The sequence below is a fragment of the Carlito syrichta genome, unplaced genomic scaffold (assembly GCF_000164805.1).
Source record: "Carlito syrichta isolate Samal-C Ts95f unplaced genomic scaffold, Tarsius_syrichta-2.0.1 Scaffold302611, whole genome shotgun sequence".
Classification (NCBI taxonomy): domain Eukaryota; kingdom Metazoa; phylum Chordata; class Mammalia; order Primates; family Tarsiidae; genus Carlito; species Carlito syrichta.
This window is the reverse complement of record NW_007246707.1, coordinates 158828-167770: the sequence shown is the minus strand read 5'-3', so window position 1 is coordinate 167770 and position 8943 is coordinate 158828.

Genomic DNA, 8943 nt, shown 5'->3' with positions numbered 1-8943 from the left:
GAGCAGATGGAGAAACGAGATCCAGACGATGATAAAATGTTCTGAGTTCCCAAAGAGTTTAGAGGCAGGCCCATGGTCTCTAGAACCTGGGTCTTGTGGCCCATCTTTGAACACTGATACTATGTTCATGAATAGAAAGTGCCAGTGTGATGTGTGTATCTGGCATCAATGATATCCATCATAATCAGTACATGAGGTATTGGCTCGGAGCTTCCTATATCTTCCCATCCGTTTGGGAGGCAGAGGTCAAAAGCAACCTGATTTGTCCCACATCGTACCAAATAGGACGAAGCGGACAGACCCCCCCGTTACAATAAATCAAGTACAGTTGTGCATACCTGTAGTTCCAACTGACCTTCCAGATAGGCAGAAGAATCACCAGAGCCCAGCAGGAAGCGGTTTCGGGGGCGGGGCGCAGAACAAGGCAGTCCAGCCTGGGTGACAGAGTGAGACTCCAACTCAAAAAAAAAAAAAAAAAGCATTTCCCTGCTTTCTCACCTTCTTTTTTATTTTTCCATTTTGGACTTCATGTGAAAATGTTTGAGTTAATTATATTCTTCTGCTCATATTGTCATCTTAGTTTTCTCAGTGTTCCTTGCTTGCTTTATTTATTTTTTTCTACCTCCAAACCCCATACGGGCCCCTCAGAGACAGCCATTCTAATCTGTTTAAGGTGTATCTTTTTATTTTTATGTGTTCTTGCAAAATGGTATTAGGTAGTATGTAAGGAGATAGATATGATATAGGTGCTACAAATAAAGTATTTAAAACAAAAAATAAAACATTTATGCTATAAACCAAAACATACATATTCTTTTATTTTTAAACAATTATAGACACAGAGGAAGTTGTAAAGAAAAAAATAGTACACGGAGACACATGGAAAGATGCTCAACCAGGCGCAGTGGGTGACTTGTGCCTGTAATCCCAGCACTTTGGGAGGTGGAGGTGAGAGGATTGCCTGAGCCAAGGGGTTTGAGACCAACTTGGGCAACTTGGCCCAGGTGTAGAGACTCCTCTCTACAATAAATAAAAATTCAGCCAAGCATGGTGGCAGGTGCCTATAGTTCTAGCTACTAGGAAGGCTGAGGTGGAAGGATTGCCTGAACCCAGCAGGTTGAGGCTGTGTTGAATCATGATCAAGCCACTGCACTCCAACCTAGGACACACAGTGGGACTCCAACTCAAAAAACAAAACAAAACAAAAAAAATGAAGATGTTCAACATCAGTAATCGTTAGATAATGCAAAATAAAACCAAAATGAGATACCACTTTGCATCCATTAATATGGCTATTATGAAAAAAAGAAAAACAGAAAATAAGCACTGACAAGGATGTGGAGAAATTAGAAACTTCATTCATTGCTGGTGGAGATATAAAATAGTGCAGCCCTATTCACAATAGCAAAAACATGGAACCAGTGGTGCTACCCATGAAAACTGGACTGAATTTAAAAAATATGCTACCTCTACATGATGGAATATTATACAGCCATAAAGAAGGACAACATATGGACTTTGCAGAAACTTGGATGGACGGATTTACATCACATAAACAAAGAACTGAGTACCAATGTTCTCACTCATAAGCAGACCCTGATCATTCACCATAATACTACAAGAAAGGGATTGGCAGTAGCGGGATACTGCCAGGAGAGGGAGGAGAGGACACAACATCAAGAAGGGTACCTGAAGCCGGGCTTGGTGGCTCAGCCTGTAATCCCACACCTTTGGGAGGCTGAGGTGAGTGGATTGCCTGAGCCCGCGAGTTCGAGACCCGCCTGGGCAGCAAGACCTCATCTCTACAATAAATTTTAAAAAAAAAGTTAGCCGGGCGTGGTAGCGCACGCCTGTAATTCCGGCTACTTGGAAGGCTGAGGCGGAAGGATCGCCGGAGCCCAGCAGGTCGAGGCTGCGGTGGCAGGGAGCGGCCACTGCACTCCAGTCTGGGCGACAGAGTGAGACTCCAACTCAAAAAAAAAAGAAGGGTACCTGATCTCAAACCAGGCAAAGCAGGGACCAAAGGAAGGCTCAAACTTTTACCATTTGTGTACTTAATCCTGAATTGTACCCCACACCTTATAAAAAAAAATTTTTAAATGGTGCAGCCACTGTGGAGAGCAGTTTGGTGGTTCCTCAAAATGTTAAACATGGAATTGCCATAAGATCAAGCGACTCTGCTCTTAGATATATACCCAAAAGAATTGAAAGCAGGAACTCAAACGGATAAGTAGTACAGAGAGGGCCCCTGTAAGCTGACTCTTGGTTTCCTCCAATATTATGCAACTACTGTCTGATATCAAAACCAGGAAATTGACATTGGCATAGCACACTAATCTAGACTACGGCTCTTAGCAGATTTTGCCAAGTTTTGCATGCACTTTTTTTTGTTCTATGTTTCTTGTTGTATATTTCTATTATATTGTATCACATATACAAGAGGGGACTCCAAAAAAACTGGAGGGTGGGATCCTTGGATACAGCCTTGTATACAGGCTTCTTCAGCTAAGTGTTCTAGGAACCCATTGGCAGCAGTGTAACCGCTGGTGTTGTTGTAAGAGGCTGCATTTGGCTTCGATGAATTCTTTTTTTTTTTTTTTTTTTGAGAATCTTTCAAGGCATTGGCATGATGGGTTTTGCAAGCACCCGCCCACATTGTGTTAAATGTTCAGCAGTTTTTGACCAAAAACAGCTTGACCCCTGTGCCCCACCCTCCCCTCCCTAGTCACTGGATTTTGCCCCAGTGACATATTTTGTTGTTGTTTCACTGGATGAGACAACTTTTCCCCTTAAAGGGATAAGTTTTGCCAATGTGGAAGAGGTGAAACAAAAAATGGCAGAAGCGCTAAAAGGCCTCAAAATTGATGAGCTCAAATATTTTTGAGCAGTAGAAAAAGTGTCTTTACAGGTTTATTGCCTCAAAGAGAAAGTAGGTGACTGAAGTTTAAACATGTGAGTATAAATACACAATTTTTAATAAATAAATTCCTGTTCCCCTCTTTCTATAAATTTGTATAGGCTGGGCACAATGGCTCACGCCAGTAATCCCAACACTTTGGGTGGCGGAAGAGGGAGGATTATTTGAGCTCAGGAATTTAAGACCAGCCTAGGCAACATAGTGAGACCACATCTTTACAAAAAAATTAGCCAAGCATGGTGGTGCATGCCTGTAATCCCAGCTACTCGGGAGGTTGAGGCAGAAGGATAGCCTGAGTCCAAGAGGCCAAGGCTGTGATGCACCGTGATCATGCCACTGCATTCCAGCTTGGGTGACAGAGTAAGACCTCTGACTCAAAAAAATTTTTTTAAAAGATGTGTATAACATAATCAAGGTATACATCTATATTTTTAATTTATCTAAGTTATTGTGTTACAGGTCTCATTCTTTTTCTTGCTAAAAAAAACCAAAACAACTAACCACTTTCTCTTAAGATTTGTCCACGTCTCAGGTATGTACTTAATCCATTGCATAATGGCCAACACTATGGCGATCACATTTAACTTTCATTTTTCCCAGTGGACATCCAAATTGCCTCCCATTTTCTGCCACCCAAAATAAGTCCACAATAAACATCCCTGGGCATGTGTCATGATGGTGCTATGTGAGAATTTTTCTGGGGTATATTCCTAGAAGCAAAATTGCTGGGATTTTAAAAATTTAATCAAGGCCTGCCAAGTTGTTCTCCAGAATGGCAGCTCCAGTCTACACTCCACCCACCAGCAAAACACAAATGCTTCTCTGTCCTCACACTCTAACCAACACTTGGCATTCACAACTTTCTAAGTTTTGCAGGTCTAATAGAAGAAAATATTGTCTTCATCTGCATGCCTCCGATGGCAAATGGTTTTGACCATCTTGATGGGGTTTGGGACATATTACCCCAGAGTATGACATCTTGGCATTTGAGAAACCAGCAGAAGCAGGGAGGTCACTGTTAGCTTGCCCTCATGCTTCTCTCCTGAAGCACGTTATAAAAATTTTCATTCCAGAGTTACTCTCCCTAATCCCAGAGAAAACACCTGTCCTTATCCCTAAGGATTGTCCTTATCTCCAAAGATACAGGAATGCAGATTCAAAGATACAAGGATACAGAGAGGCAAAGAATAATCCTTTCCCTACAGATGTCAGAGGGGGCATGGCCCTGTTGAAACTGATTTCTGACTTCTGGCCTCCTGAACTATGAGATGATATATTTCTGCTTCTCTAAGCTGTTCTCTGTGATACTTTGTTACAGATGCCCTAGGAAACTAAGGCATCATGTGATTTGCACATCCATATCAATTGCCTGTTTTTCAGTAGGGCTTCTGCAATTATCTATGAGTGTTCAAAAGTCCTTGTCTGCTCCAGATTCACTTTCACTTGTTATTGCCTTTCTCCCTCTTCTCTGTCACCACCATCCCCGCCATGCTCCCCAACAGCTACTTTTTTTTTTTTGAGTTGGAGTCTCACTCTGTTACCCAGACTGGAGTGCAGTGGCTGCTCCCGGTCACTGCAGTGTTGACCCACTGGGCTCCGGCGATCCTTCCACCTCAGTCTTCCAAGTAGCTGGAACTACAGGCGTGCGCTACCACACCCGGCTAATTTTTGATTTATTGTGGAGATGAGGTCTGGCCAAGTTGCCCAGGCAGTTCTCAAACCCGTGGGCTCAGGCAATCCACTCACCTCAGCCTCCCAAAGGCACGGGATTACAGGCTGAGCCACAGAGCCGGGCTCCCAACAGCTACTTTGAGTGTAGAATTTCAAGTCCGAGAGCAGAGCAACTTGGCCAGATAGACGTGAAAGGGAAGCAGGGTGCAGGGGTATTTTTAGAGACAGGAGGTTTGTGATGCCCCTGAACAGAAGTGGGGAGGCAGTCTTGGATTGGAGGATCAGCCTGGAGACATGGAGAATTCTCTGGGATTCCCAAATTCCCTGGAGCCCTTATCCCCAAAGCCTCTTTGTCTACCTATGGCTAAGAGCAGCCTGTGTCAGCTAGATTCCCAAGCCATGTTTTGGATTAGGTTTTCAGGTGCTCACCTTTGATGAAGCCAGCGGCCTCCTGCCTACATGGGGTCTTGTGATTACCAAGACTATCTCAGGAAATCATGCAGCAGTCTCGTTTAGGTCTTCTGAAGCTCTGTCCTCTGGGTTGGCTTCTTTGAACCCTTCAGAATACTTAAGGAGGAAAGCCGTGGAGTATTCAAAAGGTCTTTGCTTCAGAAGAAGACCCTTTTGTTGTCAAAGCTGGACGGCGTTGAGAGGAAAGGGGAGGCCAACGGGAGGAAGGCATGTGGGCAGGGCCAGGGCTGCAGAAGCAGGCACCGAGGAGCTTGATTCCACCCAGAACGTGGTTTCCAAAGTGAACCAGTTTCGTCCACCATTAATTTTTACTCTCCTAAACTGTGCCATCTCATTGCTTTCTCACAGTAACTTCCTTGCAAGGCCTCGTGTACTTTTCCAGAAACCCCAAACCTACAGCACCTGGACTTCCAGGCAGCATTTGGGAATACTTAGCAGACAAACCCTAGAGGCAAGAAGCTCAATGCTGCCTTCATACCAAAAAAAGCAAGAGCGTTCCATCTGTATGCCCTTTGCTCATCAAGGTACTAAAAGGATTTTTTTAAAGTTATTTTTATTTTTATTTTTATTTGTGAGTTGGAGTCTCACTCAGTCGCCTAGACTGGAGTGCAGTGGCCGCTCCCGGCCACCGCAGCCTCACCTGCTGGGCTCCGGAGATCCTTCCGCCTCAGCCTTCCAAGTAGCTGGAACTACAGGGGCGCACTACCACACCCGGCTAATTTTTTTGATTTATTGTAGAGATGAGGTCTCGCCAAGTTGCCCAGGCGGGTCTCCAACCCACGGGCTCAGGCAATCCACTCACCTCAGCCTCCCAAGGGCAGGATTACAGGCTGAGCCACTGAGTCTGGCAAAAGTTATCTTTCTTGATGAAACATCAAATGATGTGACTGAGAATACTCACAGAGTTATTGCAAATATAAAGAGCTCAATATAGTGTAAATGGCTTGGAAAACAAACTGCCCTTTAAAGGATGTCATCTAATAATCTAACAAATATAATTGCCTATTAGTTCAAGGCCCGAAGTAGCTATATTTTTTAAGTAAAGCATTACCACTGAACCAAACCAACTCATCCTTATGTATATGAATTTAAAGTTCAGTATTAGGTTTTTGATCTAGGTGGAGTGAGGCCTTTACAAATAAGACATGACACTCAGAAGCCATAAAGGAAACATATACAGATGTGACTATGTAATAATAATAATAAAAGCATCATTTGCATGGCAACAATAAAAAGAAGTAAACAAACAAAAGCAAATTAAAAGACAAGAAATAGAAAGAACATACTGTACCATGTGCAAAACATTAGGTTGATAGGCATACTATTCAAAGACCTTTTATTAGTCTAAGGAAAAGACCAAAAAAAAAAAACCCTGAAAAAAAAAGATGGAGAATGGAAACAGAGAATTTATCTAAGAAATACAAATGGTTCCCAAATATGTAAAAATATATTCAACCTACTAAATGAATAAAAATTTAAAATAGAAAATTTTTCTCCTATATTGATAAAAAATTTAAATGTAGAGGAAAAACTGGAATTTTTATAAACCGTTAGCAGGCATTTAAATTGGCACAGAATTTTATCATATGCAGGCCAAGTGTGGTGGCTCACACCTGTAATCCCCGCACGTGGGGAGGCAGAGGTGGGAAAATCACTTGAGCCCAAGAGTTTGAGACCAGACAACACAGTGAGACCACATCTCCACAAAAAAATTAGACTGTAAGTCAGTTGTGGTAGTGTACAGCTATAATCCCAGCTACTCAGGAGGCTGAGACAGAAGGATCACCTGATCCCAGGAGGTTGAGTCTGTGGTGAGCTGTGATCATGTCAATGGACTCCAGCCTGGGTGACAGAGTGAGACCCCAATTCAAAAAAATGTATATTAAAATGTATCATATGCATAACCTGGTAACCTAGCAAGTCACATCTAAAACCCTATTCTACAATAATATTTATACATGGACATGCTGATATGTGTACAATGGGAATGATCAAATAAATTATGGTACATCTATTCAATAAATATTATGTTCTCATTAAGAAGAATGGAGTGTCACTATAAATATGGACCTGAAAAATGCCTGTGATAGAGTGTTAAATGAAAGAATCAAAGTGCAGAATCATATATACACATGGAGTCATTCTGTTTATGTGGAAAAAAAGTTTATGAAACTAAATGGACAAATACACAAATAGGTGATAGAGTGATCATACAAGAGCAGTAAAATGGAGTGGTACCTACCAATATATTAAGTGGTGGGATTATCCCTTTTTAAAAAATTTTATAGATATGGGGCGCAATTCAGGATTAGGTACATAAGTGGTCATAGTACAGGTGAAGTCTGGGCCTCCCATTGGTCCTTACTTTGCCTGGTTTGGGTTCAGGTACACTTATTAGTATGATGTCACCCTCAACACCCCCCAGCAGTGACCCACGACTGCCAATCACTTTCATGTAGCATTATGGGGTTTTGCCGCCTTATTTTGTGATACAGAGCTTTTCTCTCTCTCTCTTTTTTTTGTACTTCATTTTATTATCGAGATGTAGGGTACAAGTCAGGATTAGGTACACAGGTAATGTATGTGCAGATGAAGTTTGAAACTCCAACTAGTCCTCATTTCCCTGGTTTAGCATCAGGTACCTTTGTATTATTATGTTGCAGCCCCCCCCCACACACACACACACACCGACAGTGTCCCATGTTGTGACTGCCTATCCCTTTTTTGTGTCATTGTGGTTCATGTTCAGGTGCCACTTATGAGTGAGAATGTGTGGTAATTGGTTCTTCGTTTCTGTGATAGGTCACAGACAATGATTGTCTCTATTTCCATCCAATTTGCTGAGAAGTCCACGATTTTGTCCTTCTTTATGGTTGCGTAATATACATCATGTATATGTATGTAGAGCTTTTCAAAGAAAAATAACTTATTTTAGGCTTCTCAGATTATCCATGACCCCCAGAGATAATGGGGCAAGCTCTTGAAGATCCTGATCGGAGCCAGTTATCTCTGTATTCCTGACATCTAGCTCAGTGGCTGACACCATCAGGAGGTGCAATCCATGTTGTTGGAGAGGACTGGGTTTCACATCTCACTCCCTGCTGTAGAGGATAATGTGGCTTTATCATGATTCAAGTTCAGCTAAGTGGCAAAACAGTTTAGTGAAAGCAAAAATAGGAGGGGGCGTACGCTTCCAGCTACTTCTGGCTTCTCCTGCCCAGGTGCCGGCAGCAGCAGTCACCAGCCATACCACTCAACACATCATGAGAAAGAGCATGCCCCTCTTCTCAACATCATGAGCCACACTTCCCAACCCTTCTTCCCTTGAACCAACACCGACCTCCCTACAAACTATGAAATGCTCAAGGAGGAGCAGGAGGTAGCCATGCTGGGACACCCCACAACTTTGCTCCTGGTCCCTGTTCAAAACGATCTTCATGAACTGGTGCTGAGTTGCATAGCATTCACTTTCTCCGTGAAGTCTAGGGACAGGAAGACGGTGAGTGACATAACTGGGGCCCAGATCTATGCCTCCACCACCAAATTCTGAACATCTGGACCCTGGTTCTCAGCATCCAATCATTGTTTCAGTGATAACTGTCCAAATGTATTCATAGACCATGAGGCAACGTCAAGGTTACTGGTAGATGCCCATGGCCTATGTCCCATGTACTCCACCTCCCATTCCTGGACCCACCCCTCAGGGCTCTAGGCTCTGCCACTTTGACACTACCTTTTTATACAGCAGTTTATACTCACATATTTGTCCATGCAATTCAGTAAAGTGTACATGTTTGTGAAAAAGAAAAGGAAAAGGCATTCCCAATAGCCTGACCAATCTGAAGCCTCTCAACCCTAGTTCCACCAGAAAAAGCTTGAACTGA